This window comes from Schistocerca nitens, chromosome 7, assembly GCF_023898315.1.
Source record: "Schistocerca nitens isolate TAMUIC-IGC-003100 chromosome 7, iqSchNite1.1, whole genome shotgun sequence".
NCBI lineage: Eukaryota > Metazoa > Arthropoda > Insecta > Orthoptera > Acrididae > Schistocerca > Schistocerca nitens.
The window spans coordinates 190,655,315-190,678,192 of NC_064620.1; the positions used below are offsets into that span (position 1 = coordinate 190,655,315).

General features: G+C 42.3%; 1 non-coding gene across 1 annotated transcript; it reads right to left on the reverse strand.

Annotated features, from left to right (window-relative positions):
- Positions 1-238: 238 nt before the first annotated feature.
- On the reverse strand, positions 239-313 carry Trnas-cga (transfer RNA serine (anticodon CGA)). Its single transcript has one exon. It is a non-coding gene; the product is annotated as a tRNA-Ser (tRNA).
- Between the last annotated feature and the right edge of the window lie 22,565 nt (positions 314-22,878).

Sequence of the window (22,878 nt, forward strand, 5' to 3'; positions counted from 1 at the left end):
GTGGCAATAGGAAGGGCGTCCTACGACCTCTTACATTAACCGTGACAAATCCGTTAATTACCATCTCGAACTGCGCCATTACGGGACAAAGGCACAAGAAAACGACGTAGAATGAGAAAGACATCTACACAACGGACGTTGTTTGAATGTGAATCATTGATATGATTCCTTTGTTGACATTACACAATTTACTTCGTAAATAACATTCAGAATGAAACTTCCTGGCAGATTAAAACTGTGTCCCGGACCGAGACTCGAACTCGGGACCTTTGCCTTTCGCGGGCAACTGCTCTACCAACTGAGCTACCCAAGCACGACACACGTCCCGTCCTCACACCTTTACTTCCGCCAGTACCTCGTCTCCTACCTTCCTAACTGGTAGAGCACTTGCCCGCGAAAGGCAAAGGTCCCGAGTTCGAGTCTCGGTCCGGCACACAGTTTTAATCTGCCAGGAAGTTTCATATCAGCGCACACTCCGTTGCAGAGTGAAAATCTCATTCAAGATTCAGAATAAAAGCCAAAGAGAGTAGCGGTGATATACACACTGTCAAAGATGTTTGTTAAGCGACCTCTTTCAACTTGTCAATAATTTTCATTCAGTAACTCTCGGTGTGATATTTGCTGATTCCCGGCAAATACGTTTCTGTAACCAGTACCGATAAATTCCATAAAGATTCTTTGGTTTTGTCTCTTTGCGGTACTGTGGAGGAAGCGTGTCGCCTTAAACGGCATCGGGGGGGGGGGGGGGGGCTTTCAGTCAATCAGCAAGCTGGCTATAGGCTTTGAAACAGTCTGATGTATTCGAGCGGCTAGACATAGCTCGGCTAGATAGGGCTCAATGGTAGATGCAGCATGACATGTTTGCAATTTTTAGTGAGAATGTTTATTTTACTTGACATTATTCATGTGGTTGCTCACTGGGAAGATTTTTCTCTCATTTAATTGGTGTGGCACTTGTACCCCACGAACTAATGTTTACTGATTTCGTGGGCTAAACTAGCTTTGAACCTGGAAAGCGAGCACGTATCTATGAAAACAGAGTTAAAAATTTTGTGTTAAAGACTTCGTTGAGATCGAAGCTGGTTACATAATCGCATTCTTAACATTCCTCTGATGCACTATGCAGTCAACTCACTCACTCACTCCGTCAACATATCTCGTTTCTCACTGCAAACATATTTGAGTATCTGTGATTGATTATCCTCCCAATACATGTCCACGTGTTTTTCATAAGCCAAGGAGCTTGCATCCGATGATACCTTGATTCTGGACACTATGATACAATCTGACTGCATGTGTTGTTGTTGTGGTCTTCAGTCCAGAGACTGGTTTGATGCAACTCTCCATGCTACTGTCCTGTGCAAGCTTCTTCATCTCCAAGTAACTACTGCACCCTACATCCTCCTGAATCTGCTTAGTGTATTCATCTCTTGGTCTCCCTCTACGATATTTACCCTCCGCGCTGCCCTCTAATACTAAATTGGTGATCCCTTGATGCCTCAGAAAATGTCCTACCAAACGATCCCTTCTTCTAGTCAAGTTGTGCCACAAATTCCTCTTCTTCCCAATTATATTCAGTACCTCCTCATTAGTTATGTGTTCTTCCCCTCTAATATTCAGCATTCTTCTATAGCATCACATTTCAGCATTCTTCTATAGCACCACATTTCGAATGCTTCTATTCTCTTATTGTCTAAACTATTTATCGTCCATATTTCATATCCATACATGGCTACGCTCCATACAAATAAAAGAATTTTTGATACTTAAATCTTTACTATATGTTAATAAATTCTCTCCTTCGGAAACGCTTATCTTGCCGATGCCGGTCTACATTCTATATACTATCTACTGCAACAGTTATTTTGCTCCCCAAATAGCAAAACTTATCTAGTACTTTAAGGGTCTCATTTACTAATGTAATTTCCTCAGCATCACCAGATTCAGTTAGACTGCATTCCATTATCCTCGTTTTGCTTTTGTTGATGTTCATCTTGTATCTTCCTTTCAAGACACTGTCAATTCAGTTAAACTGCCCTTTCTGGTCGTTTGCTGTCTCTAACAGAATTACAGTGCCATCGGCAAACCTCGAAGTTTTTATTTCTTATCCATGGATTTTAATTCATACTCCAAATTCTTTTGTTTCCTTTACTGCTTGCTCAATATACTGATTGAATAACATCGGGGATAGCCTACAACCCTGTCTTACTCCCTTCTCAACCACTACTTCCCTTTCATACTCCTCGACTCTTATAACTTCATCTGGTTTCTGTACAAATTGTAAACAGCCTTTCACTCCCTGTATTTGAACCCTGGCACCTTCAGAATTTGAAAGAGAGTATTCCAGTCAACATTGTGAAAAGCTTTCTCTATGTCTACAAATGCTATTTCGTGTTCACGTGCAGCAAGTTACCAGCTTTGTTTACTTAACACTAGAATTTAACAACGCTGATGCAGCGTTTCAGTTCTCAAGTGGTTTCCCCTTGTTTATTATAATAAATACCCCGTTCTTTGCACGAAATTTCAGCTGTGAAGGTAAGCTTAACGACGATCAGTGTGAGAAATTGATCATCCAGATTGGCGATCACGTGGTGCATGCAAAGATGAAACTACAAATTAGAAGCATCTCAAAATTTATCAGAACACAAACTGGTTACATTCGAAGTAATATATGCGCTGCTCTCCCGCAGATCTGTAAATACACTGTAATGACACTAACAGATGTTTACTGCATGTTGGATCGGCGGACAACAACAGAGGAATGTGTCCTTATTTGTTTAATAGATTCTATATGTCGTTCATAATAGCAAAATGCTTGCAGCAGAAGAGACGTTTTGCGCAGGAGCAAAGATGAACAGGTGCTCATTGTTCTTAAGGTATGAATGTTAGAGCTCATCCTTACTGAACCTTTCTGTCTTGTTTTGGTTCATAGCACCACCTCTCAAAATATGGAATACTTTTTTAACAGTCTGCATACACTGAGTTTACCGCTGTGTAGTACACGGTATAGGGTACTCGGTGCTACTACGAGAGGTGTTGAATAAGTAATGCAACATAATTTTTCTGAAAGCGGGTTGGTTTCTTTTCAGGATTGTAATACGGCATACTATTTCCCACTCTTTGGCTACGAAACTCTATTTTTCAACACATTCAATGTGACGGCCTTGCGCCACATTACTGGGAGGGACTGTTTGCCCACATGGTTTGACGCTACTGGTCGACGTCTGAACCAATTTCCTGTTGCATCAATAACCTTCCCATCATCCACGTGCACCCTCCATTGCGCCAAACAGATGGAAGTCGGAAGATAGGAAAACCGGACTATATAGAGGATGGGCAACAACAGTCCAATGGAGTGTTTTGACCTCCTCTGGGGGGCGCAGACTTGGCTCAGGCCTTGCATTCTCATGAAGAAGGAGAAGCTCATTTGCAGTTTTGTGGTGACGAATAGTCTGAACTCATTTCTTCAGTTTCTTGAGACTATCACAGTACATTTCAGGATTAATCACTGTACCCTGAAGGAGGGCACCAAACTGAATAACCCCTGACTCTACCGGTTGAGGGTGAAGCCTTGAAATTTTTCTTTGGTGGAAATGTGGTGTAGCGCCAATCGATGGATTGCCCTTTTGTTTCAAGTTCGAAGTCATGAACCCATGTTTCACCCCCTGTGACAATAGTCGACAAAAAATTGCCACGATCAGCCTCGTAACGCGCAATCAAATCTTCGCGGATGATCCCTCAGTTGGTCTTTATGGTCTTCTGTTAGGCAGCGAGGAACCCAGCGGCGTACATCTTTAAGTACGCCAACTGGTGGTAAATGTGTCAGCACTGCCAACAGAGACTTCCATTGAGCAGCGAGGTGTTTGTGATGCATTGATCACCTCGAATGAGAGTGTCCGCACGTTCCAAGGAGGAGGATATTAGTGTTTAACGTCCCGTCGACAACGAGGTCATTAGAGACGGAGCGCAAGCTCGGGTGAGGGAAGGATGGGGAAGGAAATCGGCCGTGCCCTTTCAAAGGAACCATCCCGGCATTTGCCTGAAGCGATTTAGGGAAATCACGGAAAACCTAAATCAGGATGGCCGGAGACGGGATTGAACCGTCGTCCTCCCGAATGCGAGTCCAGTGTGCTAACCACTGCGCCACCTCGCTCGGTCCGCACGTTCCAACTTCGCAGGCATCACAACTGTGTGCGGCCAGCTGGCAAGCGCAAGATCGGACTGATTTGTGCGACTTTGTTGCGACGATGACAGACGGCTCCCCCTAGTGTCTCACCGTGATTTTCTTCACTGGCAGGCCTCCCTAGACATTCTGCGGGTATCTACGAACATCTGCGATTTTCTTGTTTTCCTCCAAAAGAAACTCAGTGACAGCTTGTAACACTACAATCAATTGTTAATAACTTTTACTGAATAATTATGCGTCATGTAAAGTGTATATTCTGTACTATGTGATGTCTTTGATCTACTGTAAAGACGTGGAGAGGTAGTGTGATACGTTTACCCTTTGCAAGTTAAGTTCTTTGTATTATTTGGAGGGAAGTGGTATTTAATGAGGTATATTTGTGTTTACTTCTTAATATTTTAAGTAATGAGATTTTTAAAAATATGTTTGTTGGCAATTATGTAATAACTGGTTCGTACTTACGGACTTTGTATTGTATAAAGAGAAATCCAAAGTAGTTCCCCTCTGCAACGGAAGTGAGTTGGCGCACTAGGAAAACGTGGATGTGGCGATGAGTCTGGGCGGCAAGTGAGAGAGCTCAGTAGTCAGTCGGCAGCAAGTAATTGACGAGTAAACAGTGCAGGTGCCGAGTGAGGCTTACAGTATTGCAATTGGAGTGGAATGACCTCGGATTTAATATACAGCTGTAAAATGGTGCTCTTGATTTGGGAAAAGCTCTAAAATTGATATTAACAACGCCAAGAAGAGGTAATTAGAGCTAATTATTGTCAATGGAAAGACCACCTAGCCGCCACATGCTCACCACCACAATTGCGCAACCACTTCAATCTCACATACGAAAGGTCAGAACTGTATTACTGTATGAACCAGTAATGCCGTGTTTGGTTCCGTGAAAATATAATGCTAGCATTCAAAAAATGTTTGAACAATGTGTCCATCTTATGCACTTATCCAAGTAGGATCCTCTTCTTGAAGTGATGAAATCCGAGAGCGTTCTTTGCATTAAAAAGCATTAAAAATTTTACAGTTCATATTATTGATGTGTGGCAAAGTTTTATGCCAGTACACTTAACGTCATGGCCAAGAATTACTTGTTTCTCAAACATATAACAGAGACTATCTATTTTTGAATATTTTGCAACTTAAATATCAGTTTAGGAAAGAGATTAACTTGGAAAAGAATGTTCTCATATTTACTGCTTTAAATTTGTTTTCAAAAACCACTTGCTTCACAAGTGGTATGGTAAAATACTTAGTTTTGAGGATGTTTGAAGTAAGATTTTACTGGAGGTTGTCTCTGATTTTGTAGAAGTTTTTGTCAGGGTAAACAGTGTTAAATTACCATAAACTTAATGATCTCAGATGAAAGAGTAACCAAATTCTAACTTAATGCTACATAATTATGAAAGTGTATATAGTCTTCTTGTTACAATGAAAGGGATAATTTGTGGAACCACATTTCTTTTCCATCATGACAAAAAGGATAAATCAGATTATTAGGTTTCTGGCTAATGAATCCTGAAGTGATTACTGAGAAATAAAGGTATAAGGTTTGTATACTGTGTTTCCTTATTACTTTTGTATAGTAAACGTATGTATTAACTGTACTTGATTATTATCATGTGCTAGCTGTTCTTGTGTGGGTAGCGAAGGGCAAGTTTAAGCTGTATTAGCTAGAGGCAAAAGTAATGATTAAAGTAAACAAGAGAAAGGGCTCATTTGCAAATTTTGTGACCGCTTAACTGCTAAAGTGACAACTGCTCCTACCCACTGTGCAATTTGTCCATTTGGGAGTGTTCACTGTACTTCATAGAACATTATTTAATGAAAGTTCGTTTTGAAGTAGTAAAAACAGGTTTTTGATCGATAATGTTTTTACATTATTATGCCTAATTAGACTGGCGACTGTATAACTATTTCAGTTAACAGTACTCAGTTGCTGTTACTTCTTGCAAAATCATTTGTTTCTGCTGTCTACCTACAGCTATTATTACAAAATTAAGGTTCGATACCAATTTGTCCGCTAGGCAAACGCGGTCAGTTTTCTGAACTCCTCTCGGTGGGTAACATTTACTGCAAGTTTAGGCCATATTTAGCAAATGTACTATCGCAGTAGAGTTATCTCTGGCTGCCTTGTGACAGAAATAAACCTTGTCGTCACTAGGTTAAACTGCAAAGCAGAGCAGTAGTGTTACAAGCTCACTGGTAGGAACGCACCTCCCTTACAGACTTCGTTTTCAAGGTTACGTATAGTACCGCCACCTGTCGAAACTTCATGAATCTATAGGTGCTGAAGCGGGAATATTCCCCAACGTCAAACCACAAATTCCTCATTTCTTCAGCCGATACTGGCCGAGAAAAGAATGTGTTGCACTGCTTATTGAGCGCCCCTCGTATTATAGACTTTCACTGTTTGGCTGAGTAGATGCACTAATCCCACTTACACTATTCTTAGGACAGCTACGAGAGATTTACGATGACAGTGGTATAATGTTCTCATAACCTTTCTAGAATGCATGTCCTCTAAATTTACCTGAAGCGGTTTCATGATAACCTCCCCTCTTCTCTACCTCCTGTACATGGCAGATATGACCCAACCCCCTCCCCCCTCCTGCAGTACACCTCCTGCAGTATGCCGATGACACCGCATTCCTTGCCCTTGCTCCTACCCTCCAACTGTCCCAACGCCTTCTCCAGAATCACCTTGACCTTTTTGCCACATGGTGTAACCAGTGACTCCTGAAAATCAATCCTTCCAAGATCCAGGCAATCATCGTAGGTCATAGCACTCGCTCCTTCCGGCTCCTGGATTTCTCCCTTACCATCTGCGCCCATCCTGTCTGTCTGTCCCCCACCCTCACCTACCTTGGCCTCACCATTGACTGTCACCTCACCTGGATTCCTCATCTCCGCTCTATCCAATCCAAAGCCTACAATCGCCTCCAACTCCTCAAACACCTCTCTGGCCGGACATGGGGGTTGATCGCCTCTACCGTCCTCCACACCAAATCCTTAATCTGTCCCATCCTCTGTCATGCCAGTCCCACATGGATATCCGCTCCCCCACCCCCAGAAATTCTGTAAGTCCCTCCAGATCCTCAAGCTCCATGCACTCTGCCTCGCCTTCCGTATACACCTCCTGTCCCCCACGCAGATCCTCTATGACCTGATTCCTTTCCCCCATCCCCACCTATTCCTCGAACATATCCGCTGCCTTATCCGCCTCATCCCCTGGTTGCTCTACTCCTCTCAAACCCCAGCCCTCTGCCGCACCTCCAGTGTTGTGTCCCCCCTACCCTCCATCTCTACACCTTTCATCTCCTTTCCCAAGGTGGCTTCTGTCAACTCCCCCTCCCGGATGACGCCCTCTCTCCCTCCATTTATCCCACCAATCAACTCTGATCCTCATCTCCCCCTCCTTCCCTCTGTCCTTTCCCCAGCTCCTTCTTCCCCCCCTTCCACCCTGTTTTTTCCCTGCCTACCCTCTCTCTGCCTCCCTTCTGTCCCCCCCCCCCCCAAATCCTTTTATATTTCCCTCCTCTGCCTTTCCCCACTCCTCCTCACGTCTGCCCAGCCCCCTTCTCTTATGAGTCCTCGTCCTCCGTCGGCTCCTTCCCCCCTCCCCCCACTTCGTTTTTCCTCTCCCTCCCTTCTTTTCTTTCCCATCATCTGTCCAGGTTCCCCCCATCTGCTCCTAGCTGTGTGTATCATATTTGTGCCAACTTTTTAGTGCAGTGTTCAAGTGAGTGTTCAGTGTTGTGCGTCTTTCCAAAGTGTTGCGAACAAAAATCATTCTGTCGCTGGTTGTGAGTTTTATATCTCTTGCGAACAGAAACCAGACTGGCGCCGTGTTTTTTAATTGTCTGTCTATTATTTTACCTGTCTGCTTCCTGTGTATTTTATTTGCATCACCGACCCTTTGTTTTATTATTTTAAACAGTATTTTAAACATAGCTGCACAACAGCAACGGTTCCACGTAATAAAATTATAAACAGCCGACCAGTTGCAATGGATAAAAAATTCTTTACCTAGGTTTCAACAAATTTAAATTTGTCTTCTTCAGAAGGTGGCAATTTTACATTTAAGTCGGTTGTGAGCTCTGCAACATCCATGTACTAATTTATATTTACGTGACAAACCCTATTTCTAGGGCTATATTTTAATTTTGACAAATGGATCTATGCCGACATTTGTAAAAACGGCGATGATACATCAGTCCATACCAATGTAAAATTGCCACCTTCTGAAGAAGACAAATTTAAATTTGTTGAAACCTAGGTAAAGAATTCTTTATCCATTGCAACTGGTCGGCTGTTTATAATTTTATTTTATTCCTTTGTTTTATGTTTTAAATTCCACAATTTTCCGCCATTTTACTATATAAGTCACCGATTTTATCGCCTGCTTTTATTATTTATTATCTTCATTTTTTTTTTAAATTCTCTAGGCTGATCAGCGGCGTACTAAGCTGCTGCCAGGCCGCCCCCTTCGGGGGGGGGGGGGGGGAATCGAAAGTCAATAAAGGAAAAAAAAATCATGTTAGCTGTGTCGCCTTTCTTCTAAAATTTTCAATTTGAAACCCTCGAAACCTCTACAACAATTACACTTTCATTCATATCTACCTGTTACGATCCTAGCTGTGTCTCTGAATTCGTTCGATGTCTGCTGTAATATTTACTTGAAAGGGGTCCCAAATGTTGAAACAATCTCACGTAATTGATATCACTAGCGACTTGTGTTTGCCCATGAATACGCTACTGCAGTGCAAAAAAAAGTTATTGGACTGAACAAGGAATAGTTGAAAGCCTCACATGTTCATCAGAATGTGCAACATCTTATTTACAAAAAATTTCACGTATAGACAATTGGTTTCTGTCCAACGAATGAGTGATGGCAGCTGTAGGCTGATATTTGCAGACCTTTGAGAATTGCACCCCAGGGATACAGTTTGTTATGGGATAATTTACTCATCACATAAGAGGTATATTGCATTCATTGCGTTAAAGAAAATGAGTCAGTGACTGTTCCAGAAACTTCCACGTTGTAGAGGCAAAGAAGTAGAGCAGTTCACACTAAAGTGTCTGCTAGTGATGCTCAACTGCCTAGTGGTTGGTCGTTCGTACATGAGAAGGCTAGTTCCACCATAGATAAAAGATCATTACTATTGAGGTTATGACAGCAGGTGTATCGCAAAGTGTTCCGCAGTAAAACACTCCTGGCTGGGTCGCTGGGCCGCTCCGCCGTCCAGCCGCTCTTCCTAATGAGTCCAGCTCCCAGGGGGCCACGGGTAAAGGCTGCCGCTCATTACGACCTTACCGACCTGGGGTCACAGGCGAAGGAATCGCTGTTATTACCGCTGGGCCTGCTGTTTGCGTCTGCCCTCGCTAATTAGCTTACGTGGCAGGTAATGGGGCCAGGAATCCATCGCTTGTTACAGCTAACGATGTTTCGAAGCTGTACGATCTTCAGCTTTCGCTGGCGTATGGGGCCTCATATTGCCCATTATGTGGTCAAACCAATCTTGTTACTCTTTAAAAAAGCACCAACTACGAGGAGCATTATATTTCCCTCGAGGGAGAAAAGATTCTGTCCTAAAATAAACACTGATTAAGAAGCGCCAGTCGTGCGAAACTCAGTTTGCCCTTTTCTTCCACAACTTCCTGCAAACAATGAGTGAAGGGCTGCAGGCGGATTTCACATTCCTAAATTTCCAGAAAGCATGTGACACAGTAACACACTGGAGACTTATAAAAGGAGGTCTGAGCATATGAAATAGGTTCTCAGATATGTCAGTGGTCCGAGACTCTTAAGTAGTAGAATAGTGATCGTCAAACTGCGGCCCGCGGGTCACATGCGTCTAGTTTCGTATATGATAATTAGTGCGGCTCGCAGTTCTCAACTACATTTCATAATAATGCCCTTAGAGCAACTGAAAGCCAAATCCAAAAACGTCAGCTAACAGTACCAGTTTGTTAAGAGTGTACTTTTCCTGCTCAGTAAAAAAAAAAAAAAAAAAAAAAAAGAAACTCGGAGAGATAGTCATATTTTAAGATGTGCTTAATTTTAATTGACTTTGGTTAATTCGGCCATGGGATAAGTAAAGTCAGATACTTACCTCTGGGGCGAGAGGAAATACTGTGGACATGACGGGGATCTGCTGCTACGGTATAAATTTTGACACGGTAGTAACATGGATTCGTGAACGAGAATTACAGAGATGGTCATCTTCAATTGGCGTACTTATTTTATGTTAAGAATGTTAAAATAATTAAGGGCCTTGTAAAACAATGCAGTAAGTAGAGGAAAACTGGCATTTAAATCTGAACCATATGTGGCTCGCGTTGATGCCATTCATAGTAATAGCGATAGTCGCGTCTCGTTTTCTTAGTGTGTTCACTGGCGCTACTACGTTTGCCGGCCTTTTCTGTCTGTGAGTGGCAGCAGCAGCACTTACCGATAGCGCGTACTATGATACCATCTCTGGAGCAGCCTCTAGTATTTCAGGGTCATCGTGTGTTGAGCGAGTGGGACAGAGGAGCAGTGAGGTCACGGACAGCCAGTACCCGCCAAACCTCTGTCGACACACATGCACTGTCCGACGAAGGATGTGGTCGCGAGAGTGCACGACCACGTCAAGGACCGGATTCAGCGAGTTTTAGTTGAATGGACCGTGATATTCGAGTAGTGCAACTTTCACTTGTGTGTGTGTGTGTGTCCGCCCGTCGAAGTGACCTCATGGCCATAAGTTGTCAGTCGACGATTTACACTGGGATCTTCCACATGTCTCGACTTGGGTGGGGACGACGATTGGTCGGTCGTTCGGTTGGTCGTCGCAGCGCACGACGTGCATTCGGTCTTCCAACCACTTCTGGCTTCTCTGCATTTGCGCCGATTTATAATTCGCCCATGTTGTTTCACAGTGACTGGTTTTAGTAATGTGAGTTGCTGGTGGAATTGTTTTCCCGGATACGAGTGTATCTTGTGGTTTTGAATGAGCAGTTATTTTAATGCTGTCTGTGTACTGGATTTGGTGGGAGTGGTGAACAGACATCAGTCCGGTTGGGGTGCAGCAGCGAGCAGGTCCGCACAGTGTGGGCGCAAGCCGGGGCTGCTGGCGGCGTGCTGCCACTGCCGGATCGAGGAGGGTTAGCTGCAAGAGCAATGACTTCGTTGCACACCGAACCCTGGACGTTTTTAAGTTGAGCAAAGAGTTAACTGCTAATATAACCCCAACTATTCTGAGATCTCTCCTTTTGTTGGTGAGTTGTTGCTCCGAAGGACGCTGAGCCTGGTGGCAACGAGTGAAGTGTTTCGAGGTGAGGAAATATTGCAGCCGTCTTTCTCTATTTGTTATTCATCATAGAATTTGTTAGTGAAGTGCAGCCGGCGGTATTTTTTGCCTTGTGGCCGCTAACGCCCCAGTTCCCTGCCCTAGAGGTTAGCGTACTTTTCCGGCAGTGTACCTTTCCGCGTCGTGTTCATGCTGTCTGACACGGCGTGTAGTTCAACAGCTTCTTTTACTGTACTGTGTATATTTTTTTGGGAGGTCTACCTTTGTTCTTGTGTTTCCTTCTGCCTTGGGTGTTTTCTGAAGATGTAGTGCTGTCTGTCTCTTTACCCTTGCCTAAAAATGTTCCATCATTGTACCAGTGATCGGACGTTAGGCGGATTGGTTAGTCGGTCGGTCGGCGCTTAAGCTGCCCCTAGTTGAGCTGTCATCCTGTTACGTGAGTACAACTCTTGGCTGCCTTATGTTTGAGTTACCTTCCCAGGCCGACCTTTGGAACACTTGCTGAAAACTGCTTGGCCTGATTCCTTAGATTGTGATGTTGTTTTAAGGGTATTTGTAATTTTCTAATTGATGTTGGTGTGGCTTTCAGCCCAGCAATAATTTCACTTCTTTCGTGATAAGGCCTTCAGCCGTGTTACAGTAAGTTTTTTTTTTAAGCAAACTTGTTTTAAAAGCAAGGTATTTGTTTTAAAGGTGCTATCTGCAATTGTTTTCCTGACTTCTAATTCAGGCCTTAAGCCGTTTGTTATTTGAAGTTGTTTGTGGCCTTCAGCTGAGTAATAATTTCACTTCTTTTATAATAAGGCTTTCAGCCGTGTTACAATAAGTTTTTTTAAGGCAAACTTGTTTTAAAAGCAAAGTATTTGTTGAGATGTGTGCTATTTGGAATTGTTTTCCCGACTTCTAATTCAGGCATTCAGCCATTGGTTATTTGAAACTGTTTGTCGCCTCCAGCCTAATAATAATTTTACTTCTTTTATAAAAAGGCCTTAAGTCGTGTTACAGTTTGTTTTAAAGTGATGTATTTATCTTAATATGTGCTATTTTGAATTGTTCTTTTTACTTCTAATTCAGGCCTTCAGCCATTTGTTGTTTGAGGTTATTGTTGGTGGCCTTTGGCCCCAAAATTGTGCAATTTTTTTTTCTTGTAATAAGACCTTTAGCCGTCATACAGTCAATTGTGTTCTTTTAAGATATTGTTTTAAAATTTTAATTTCTTTAAATAAAGTTTACGTATCTGTTGTGTAACCGAGTGTAACTGATTATGGCTCCATCTACAATCGTAGCCTTATCCTGCCCCATCTTTAGGAACCAGCACTCAAGATCATTCACCAGTCTCTTGTGTTGGGGTCTCTTGTGTTGGGGTCTCATACTCAATAGGGCGTTTAAACGTAAGTAAAAAAACGATTATTAATCAAATTATCATCCGCCCACACAGACAACTCAGCAACACTTCGTCAGGTAATTACAGTAAGATGATTTTGGGAACACTAAGAGTGGCAGCAATCTGAAACAGAAAACGGTCAACACAAATTGTTCCGAATGGTGCCGACTTCTAACGATTAGTAGTTGGGCGCCGATTGCCAACTAATCGTGCCCTTAATATCTGGCGTTTTGGAGGCTCACAACATATTAATTCATATAAGTTACCACTTAATATAAAGGACGATCAGAAAGTATCAGTTTGAGGAACTTGTTGCGGCGTAGAGGCAACGTAGCGTGACTTAGATGTGGGTATATAAGCACTGATATACAGCCAGCGGTTAGCCAGAGGTTAGGGTGACATTCGTGTCTTTCCGACATGTGTGCCGTAAATGCGAAAACGTGAACTATGGCGACCAAATGTGTCCAAACTGGACAAACATGCTGTTATTCTTTCCTTGGCTGCAGAAGTGCTGCTGGACATACATCGGAGAATGAAGAATGTTTATGGGGCAGCATGACTGTCGAAAATCCCTGTGACAAGGGATGCTGCTGCTTCGTGATAAAGCACGTCCCCGTATCGCTAATGTCGTAACGCAGACGTTACGCCAATTCACGTGGGAGACGTTCGAGCACCCGCCTTATAGTTCTGATCTCTTCCCATACCATTATCACGCCTTTATCCCGTTAAAAAGGTTCTGAAGAGTCGACAATTCCTGTTGGACGAGGATTTGCAGCAGGTAGTTACCGACTTCGCCCCGCAGCAGGACACGGTGTTTCATCAAACAGGTATCTCCAACTAGGAGCTTCGGTGAGATGATTGCCTTAATTATCACGGCAGTTTTGCCTGACTGACATCCTGCTTCTGTACTGGATGACCTTTGAACGCAAACTCTTTATTCACCTTTTATAAGAAGATAGGTACATATGGTGCCTTGATGCCACTCCACAATGCCAGTATTGGCTCTTGAGCAAAAACAGTTTTACGTCAACTGATATAGAACGTTGTCTTGGACAGCGAGTGTTTATCAGACACAAAGGTACAAATAACTTGTTCTCTACATACAGTCTAAGATAAAAAAAAAAAACGATGCACCACGAAGCAATTACCAGTATGGGACGAAAATCGGTAGATATTTCGTTCATATGCTGACAAACAAATGATCACAATTTCAGGAAAATTAAATGATTGATTAAAGAGAAAGACCTTCACAAACTGAAAAAGTCAATATCGTGTTGGACCACTTGTGGCTCTTATGAAGCAATTATTCGGCTCGGAATTGATTGAGAGAGTTGTTGGCTGTCATCCTGTGGTGTATCGTTCCAAATTCTGTCCAATTGGAGCGGTACGTGGTCAAAATCCCTAGCTGATTGTAGAGCCCTGCCCATAATGTTCCATACGTTCTCAATTGGGGAGAGATCCGACGACCTCGATGGCCAAGGTAGGGTTTGGCAAGTACGAAGACAAGCAGTAGAAACTCTTGACGTGTGCGCTGTCGATGTACCGCTGTGTGTAGGTGTGCGACGGATGACAACTAGAGGAGTACTGCTATGAAAAGGAAAGACAGCCCAGACCATCACTCCTGATTGTCAGGCCGTATGGCGGGCGATAGTCGGATTGGTATCCTACTACTGACCGGCGCATCTCCAGACACGACTTCGCTGTTCATCGGGCCTCTGTTCGAAGTGGAACTTATTACTGGAGCTAATTCTACTCCAGTCAATGAAATTCCAGGCCGAAGGCGTGTCTGGAGGTGCCAACCTGACTGTTGCCTTCCATAATGCCTGACAAACAGGTGTGATGGTCTGCAGTGCCATTTATGTTCACAGCAGGACCACTTTGGATGTCATCCGTGGCACCCTCATAGAACAGCAGCACGTCGACGATATTCTACTCCCCGTTTTGCTGCCACGTCATTGTGGGCGCACATTTTAGCAAGATAATGCCCGCCTGCACACAGCGAGAGTCTGTTACGGGTCTTCGTGCTTGCCAAAACCTATCTTAGTTAACGAGGTTGCCAGATCTGTGCCCATCTGAGACCGTTTGGAGTATTATCGGTAAGGCCCTCGAATCAACTTGACGATCTAATGTGGAAATTCGATGTAATGTGGCACGATTTCCCTCAGAAGGACATCCAACAACTCTGTCAATCAACGCTAACCGAGTAACTGCTAGCATATGGGACAGAGGTGGATCAACGTATTATTGACTTGCTCAATTTGTGAAACTCTTCCTCTTGCATAATTTTTCTGAAATTTTTATCGTTTGTCTGCGTACGTACATTACAACTACCGATTTCAGCCCCATTTGCGTAATTCCTTTGTGGTGAGCCGGTCTTAGGCTGTATCTAAACGAAATGACGTAAAGGGTGAGCCCCAATCAGTGACTGTTTGCTATTGGTGCTGAAGAACACGGGGAGGTTTCGTCAGTGATGATTGTAGGAGGATATAAGACGATCTGGACACAACTGTTATTTGGCGTGATGTACAGTAACTTTCTCTAACCGTAGAAAAATGTGAACTAATGCAGATGACTGTGAAAAATAGTGCTCTAATGTTCCAGTAGAGTATTAGTGATGCGGTGCTTGGTACAATCACTTGTATGAAGTACCTAGGCGAAACGTAAGTTCGGTTGTAGGAAAAACGAATGGTAAACTTCAGATTATTGGAAGAATTCTACGAAAGCTACTGTGAACCTGCGACGAAGATAAAAAGCATCTAGCTTGTAGTGTTGTTGTTGTTGTTGTCGTCTTCAGTCTGAAGAATGGTTTGACGCAGCTCTGAGTGCTACTCTGTGCTGTGTAAGCCTTTCTATCTCTGAATAACTTCTGCAACCTATGTCCTTCTGAATTTGCTTTCTGTTTTCATCTCTTGATCTTCCTCTTCGACTTCAATCCACCCCCCCCCCTCCCCACACCCTTCCTAAATGTATGATCCATTGATGTCTCAGAATGTGCCTGTGAACTGATCTTTTTCTTTTTTAATCAGGCTGTGATACAAATTTTATGTCTCTTTAATTCTGTTCAGTACCTCCTTATTAGCCGTGTAATCTACCTATTTAATCTTCAGCATTCTTCTGTAGCACCACATTTCAGAAGTTTCTATACTCTTCTTGTCTATACTGATTACTGTCCATATTGAACTTCTATATATGGCTACTCCCCAGACAAATACCTTCAGAAGGACTTCCTAATACTTAAGTCTGTATTCAACGTTAACAAATTTCTCTTCTTGAGAAACATTTTTCTTGTCATTGCTAGTCTACACTTTGTATTATCTCTAATTTGGCCATCATCAGTTATTTTGCTGCCAACATGGCCAAACTCGTCTACTACTTCTAATGGCTCATTTCCCAATCTAATCGTGCAGACTGAATAACATTGGAGATAGGCTGGTTTCTGTGGAAGTTGTAAATAGCATATTGCTTCCTGTATTTTACACTTACTACCTTCAGAGAAGAAAGTATTCCAGCCAACATTGTCCAAAGCTTTTTCTGAATCTACAAATGCTATAAACATAGCTATAGCCTTTCATTAATCTATCCTCTGAGATAAGTCTTAGCGTCGGTAGCGTCTCTCATGTTGTTACAGTTTTCCAAAATCCAAATTAATCTTTCCTGAGGCACCTCGTACCAGTTGTTCAGTTGTTCCATTCCTCTATAGAGAATTGTTGTTAGTATTTTGTAACCATGGCTTATTAAACTGATAGTTCGGTAATTTTCACATCAGCACCAGCTTTCTTCTTGAAGTGTGAATAGGACGAGGGAATTAATATAAGAGACAACGCATGCAAGGAGAATGATATTGCTTATATACAAATAAAGATCGCCACATTGGAGACCGAATACTAACTGATACAACTAGGCAAATATGAGGAAGATAGGACATAGGCATAAGGCAATGTATTGCAGCATTCGCAGTTGATAAAGCAATGTGAGCCAAACTTAAATAAGATGCTGCAATAAATTTCCAACAAATTATGAGATCTAATCGCTGTACACCACAGAAGAAACATGTAAGGTGTTTGAAAAATAACAAAAAGTTACATCCAGTCAGCGGTGCCTTGGAGCAGAAATACAGTACACTTCAAAAGCCAAGGGTTCTACAAAAACATACGACATCACTTGGGATCATCCCGTTTCCAATTCCAGCGTTTACAGGGCTGTCAACAGTTCGTTCTTTGGTCGGGGGAGCTGCTGCCATAGCTCGTACAGTGACGAATGCTCAAAAATTAGAGAAACAACTCAGTGAAGCTAAAAGGTGTAATAAGACAATGGAGACTCGAGCTATTGTAAAGGACCGTATTTAAAACCACACATGAAAGGACTCGGAGTGTTCATAAAAAAAGCCTAACTATACTACTAGACAGAGTGTTTACCAGTACAAATCTGCTTAAATTCATAAGCGAACCCAAAATCCATTGATTTCGTGGGGTTTTTATTGTAACACATCACCAGAGGTAATGCTGAAATGCAGGGAATGTGGGATTGTCAGTTCAAAAGTTCGAGGAACATGTGGCACTTACTGTGTTAGGTATGTTAAAAAAATATAATTCTCTCTACTACTTTGACTAGTAAAGAGAGGTGAGACACCTGAAACATTGTGCTGATGCTTCACTGACAAGAACCGGATGTTCTACGTTTTTTGACGCTACTAAGACTTCATATCTCTGTGGTCATTTCTGTCTAATGTTTCTCCTGATGAATGCGTAAAAACAAGTAATATTGAAACCATTACATCAGTTGAGATTTAGCTGTGATGCCATATACACTTACTTTAAAAGAGCGCTCATCGGTATTGGGAGCAAACTCCCTGCCCCCAGTAGAGTCGTTATCATCGGCAAACCTCAAAGTTTTTATTTCTTGTCCCTGAACTTTAGTTCCTACTCCAAATGTTTCTTTGGTTTTTTTACTGGTTGCTCATTGTAGTGATTGAATAACATCGTCTATAGGCTACAACTCTGTTTCACACCCTTCTTAACCACTGCTTCTCTTTTATGCATCTTGATTCTTGTAACTCCCGTCTGATGACTGTACAAGTTGTAAATAGCCTTTCGGTCACTATATTTTATCCCTGCAACCTTCAGAATTTCAAAAAGAATAGTCCAGTGACCATCGTTGAAAGCTTTCTCTCGGTTTACAAATGCTATAAACGTAGGTTTGCCTTTCTTTAAGCTACTTCCTAAGATAAGTCGTAGGGTCGGTAATGCCACCGGTTTTACTACATTTCTTCCGAATCCAAACTGATCTCCCCCGAGGCCAGCTTCTGCTAGTTTTTCTATTATTCTGTAAAGATTTGGTGTCAGTATTTTGCAACCATGCACCTACTATACTACGTCTATGCTTTCATTGCAGGTGGTATAGACTAGAAGTCTCGGAAAACGAATCTGAACACCTTTTCCGAAAACTGTCTTGAATATCTAGATTGACAGTCCACACGACACGGAAATACAAAGGTTGCCCAGAAAGTAATGCACCGCATTTTTTTCTTCAACAGTTCTTTATTGTACATAATGAGAATCACACACAAAAGAATGGTATTTTACGTACACACCCTGTTTTTCCAAGTAATGTCCATCCCGTTCTTTGGCCTTCCTCCAGCGCGAAACAAGGGCGTGTGCACCCTGTCAGTACCAATACTTGTCCCGGTGGCAGAGACAGTGTTTAACTGTGTGAACTTCCTTTGCTGATTAACATATGACGAGTTGTAATCCGTCTGTCCTCACGAATGCCAACGTCAGCTCGCTGCAGCAAGTCAGGTGAGACAGCCGTGGATGGTCTCCCCGATCGCTGCAAATCGTGGATCTCCGCCGAACCGGCTTCTGATGACCTTACCCTCCGTGCCCAGCGACTAACTGTACTTCTGTCGACAGAACATGCTCCATAGACTTTGAAGAAGCGCTTGTGAATATTCCTCACAGTTTCTTTCTCTACAGTGAGAAAGTCAATGACGACACAATGCTTGTAACGTACATCACCTACAGACGCCATTTTCGAACCGTCCTGCAGCTACGATATCTGTTGGAAGTGACGGAAACTTTGGTGCGCTCACTCAGGAGATCTCAAATAATTCATACGTAACGTTTCGCATTGGTAGCATTATTTTCAGCTGAGAAAAATATGTAGTGCATTACTTTCTGGGCAACACTCGTATTTATGACCTTGCATTTACGTTCTTTTCTAGGAGAAGTCTTTGACTGCTAATCAAAACACCCTGGGTCTCGGGCTCTAACCAAGCCGGTCATAAATTCTGAATAAAAATCATCAGCAATACCAGCCGTAGACCTTCGACGTAAGAAGTCACCCTTGTTCTGCCAATGGCCTTGTCACGGAGGGCGGAGAAGCGGATAGAGGTTGAGGGCACTCTCTTGCCCTTGGAGTGGGAAACTGCCCCTAAATGCGGAGGTATCAGCAATGATCAACGGGATGGGTATGCTGAAGGCATTAGAACACATAATGAGTATCACCAGGGCATATGACCAGTAACTAAAATGTGTCTTGATGGTTTTTCATCTGAAAAAAGATTCCACACTAGTTCCTATTCGGCACCTTAGGAGGTGCCAAGGAGGTGGTGCCCATGAATAACTGACGGCATATCCAGCGAAGGGCCAACATTCTTCGAATCGGAGCATACGATGTCACAAGTCTTAGCGTAGTAGGAAAACTAGAAAATCTGAAAACGGAATTGCAAAAGTTCAATGTAGATACAGTGTAGTGGAAAAAAGATTAGGATTTCTGGCCAGGCGTTTAGGGTGATATCAACAGCAGCACAGCAAGAAGTGGTATAATGGGAGTAGTATATGTTGTGAATAGGAAGGTTGGGTAGAGAGTGAGCAACAGTGCACACTTCAGTGATAGTGTTGTTGTCATCGGATTCGACAATATACCTACGCCGACAACGATGGTTGAGGTATACATGCCAAGTCGCAAGCAGAAGATGAAGAGATACAGCAAACATATGAGGTTATTGAACAGTGTATACAGAAATATGAAAATCTAGTAAACATGACGGAATGGAACGTGATTGTTGGGGAAGGAACGGAAGAAAGTATTTGTCGCAAAATGGGACTGGCAGTAGGTAAGAGAGAGGAGAAAGACTAATTGAGTTCCGGAATAAATTTCAGCTATTAATAGCGAGTACTCCATTCAATAATCGGTTGAGAGAGTCAGTGTAAATTTGAACACTTAATAAACCACGGACTAATGTAGATAGAAAGGTAAAAATTGACACACATGCTTGGAATGACATGGGTTTTATTAGAACAAAAAAAAAAAAAAAACGATTCCCAAATATCCGACAGATGGCGCGTGAAAGATCTCTTGCGCGAGTTGTTTGGTGATGATCGTGTGCTCAGCTGCCACTTTCGTCATGCTTGGTCTCCCAGGTCCCCAGACCTCAGTCCGTGCGATTATTGGCTTTGGGGTTACCTGAAGTCGCAAGTGTATCGTGATCGACCGACATCTCTAGCGAAGGTGAAAGACAACATCCGCCACCAATGCCTCAACATAACTCCGGATATCTTTTACAGTGCTGTACACAACATTATTCCTCGACTACAGCTATTGCTGAGGAATGATGGTGGACATATTGAACATTTCCTGTAAAGAACATCATCTTTGCTTTGTCTTACTTTGTTATGCTAATTATTGCTATTCTGATCACATGAAGCGCCATCTCTCGGACATTTTTTGAACTTTTGTATTTTTTGGTTCTAATAAAACTCCATGTCATTCCAAACATGTGTGTCAATTTGTACGTCTCTATCTACATTATTCCGTGATTTATTCAGTTTTCAAATTTATACTGACTTTTTGATCACCCGGCACGTGACCAAAACACAGAGACACTGGACGATTCCAGCTGGATTATATCATGGCGAGACACAGATTCCGAAATCAGATAGTTCATTGTAAGGCGTACCAGATATAGACTCAGTTCACAGTTTGGTCATGGTTAATAATACACCGAAGAGAATAGTGCGGAGGTATCAGTGTGGAAGGAAGTACGAAACTGAAGGAGTGAACAGTGATGAAAAGCTTTTGAATCTCTCTAAATACCACAGTAGTCAGATGTAGAGGAGTGACATCTCTAAAAAGGGTAATCACAGACGTTGTACAGGCAAACATAGGTACAAAGAGGGTAACTGGGAGGAAATGTTAGGCAACAGAAGAAACTGATCGATGAAAGAAGGAAGAACAAAAATGTTGAGCCAAAAATAGGATTAAAATAATATAAATACCTTATGAATTAAATAATTAGAAAGTTCAGGACAGGGCAAGCGCAATGGCTGCAAGAACGAGCAAATCGAAAAGAAACGTCCGTCGTGTGGACTGCCTCAGTATATACCATCGGTGAAATTAAAAGCAAGGGCAGTAACATTAAGAGTGCAATAGAAATTCCTGTTAGAGGAGAGAGCGGATGAGTGGAAAGAGTTCACTGAAGGCCTGTATGATGGGGAGGATGTCTCCGATGATGTGGTATAGGAAGAAACTGGAGTCGACATGGAAGACATAGGAAATCCAATATTAGAGTCAGAATTTAAAAGAGCACTTGAAGAGATCAAGAAGCCCAGAAGGGATAGATAACATTTCATCGGAATTCCTAAAATCATTGAGGGAAGTGGAAACAAAACTTCTCAAGTGGATGAGTAGAATCTGTGAGACTAGCAACGTACAATTTGAATCTCGGAAAAATGTCATCAACACAATTCCGAAAGCAGCTAGGGGAGATGAGCGAGAGAACTATCGCACACTCAAGTGAAAGACGCTGTCACGTCCCCACTAAAAATTTATAATGAAAATAATGGACCATGAACCACATGTAATATTAATTTAATAATGAACCATGAACCATTAACCGTGAACCAAGCGTAAACTCCCCACAATTTATAATGAAAATAATGGACCATGAACCACATGTAATATTAATTTAATAATGAACCATGAACCATTAACCGTGAACCAAGCGTAAACTCCCCACAATATTATTAATTAAATGAATTTTTCTAATATTTTAACCTCTGAACAAAATTGGCTCCCATTTCTAATCTGTGTGCAGAAATGCATTCACATTTAATGTAACCTCAAAATTCAATTCGTAAATACGGAAATAATAATAAAAAGTTAGTAACCTGGTAAATTTTATGAGGACAGCAGCGCTGCCCTTCGGCCCTGTATTCTGAATAAAAAAGCAAAAATTCTTACCTCAATAAAAGACTGCAAATATATCTGTTCTTATGTAGAAATTTTTTGACACAGCTTCGTGTAATGCTGGCGTATATTTTTTTTTTGATTCTTGGAAGGAATGCATAGGAAATATTCTTTAAATTGAAATGAATGTTTTTCTTTAAAAAAGTTACTTTATATTGTAAAAATTATTATTGCGGGCAATTTTTTGCAACAAATTAAATGACAATTAACATACATTATTAGATATGCGCAACGCTGCTTCTTTACCCCCTACAACAATACCCATCCTGCAGAGTCCTGACCAGAGTCCCGAGCAGAGCACACAGCGGACACGGGCCGACTCGGGCCGACTCGCGCAGACTACTATAGACTACTGTCGACTCGCTACTCAAGCCGACTGTCGACTCGCGCAGACAAGCGCAGACTAGCGACAAGCAACAACTAACGACATAATACTCTCTGGTCAGAGACTCTGTCATGCCTCGCCCATTGCCGGCAAAGCATACGTCTTACATAACCCTCCACTGGGGGGAGCAAAAATTTGGCAGCGATGGTGAGTCAGTTGGACTTGCCATGAGCAACAAATTTTTCCTAATTAAGTAAGTTGACAATCACAGAAATATATATATATATATATATATATATATATATATATATGTGTGTGTGTGTGTGTGTGTGTGTGTGTGTGTGTGTGTGTGTGTGCAGAACATGAAATAAAATATAGTGCACATGCACTGAGTACAGAACATATCAGGCAACGACAAAATGTATACACAATGAGTACAGAACAT